Below are 683 nucleotides of genomic sequence, written 5' to 3' on the forward strand. Positions count from 1 at the left end.
CCCGTACAGAGAAACGGAGAAGGAGAGCGAGTGCGGCTGTACACGGGGCGCGAGAAAAGCAGTAGTGTGCCGTGGACCACCGCACTGGCATACCGTGGTAATTCGCTCGTATAACGATCCCTCCTCTCCACGCTTCTTTTCACACACATCGTGCGCAGCAGCGGCTGCGGCGGTGGCGGGCGGCGGTGGCGGCGGTGGTGGCGGCGGCGGCGGCGGCGGCAGCGGCAGCGGCAGCGGCAACGGAGAGCACCAGCGCCGGCACTCGAGCCCCTTTTCCCGTGCCGTGCATCACACGCGGACGTGCACGCGCCCATCAGTCGGCCCATCACCCTGACCGCGGTCGGTGCAACCCCCTTGGACGAAACGGGCTCACCTTTGCCTTCGTCTGCTGTTCGTTGCATTGACGGGCTGTTGTATCGGAAACAGTCCCGTTACGGGAGCTGTCGTTGTTAACGCAAATACATCGACGATAAGAGACTGATATACATAAGGAGATATTGAAATTTAAGGAGATATTAAGAGAGAAAAAGATAGAGGAATTAAGGGAGTTATACAAACAGACAGACAGACACACACACACACACACACACACGTATATATATATATATATATATTTAAATATCTATATATAAAAATAGAAAGAGAGAGAGAGAGGCACACACACACACACACACACAGAGGGA

Source organism: Ceratosolen solmsi, unplaced genomic scaffold (genome assembly GCF_000503995.2).
Source record: "Ceratosolen solmsi marchali unplaced genomic scaffold, CerSol_1.0 scaffold56, whole genome shotgun sequence".
Lineage (NCBI taxonomy): Eukaryota > Metazoa > Arthropoda > Insecta > Hymenoptera > Agaonidae > Ceratosolen > Ceratosolen solmsi.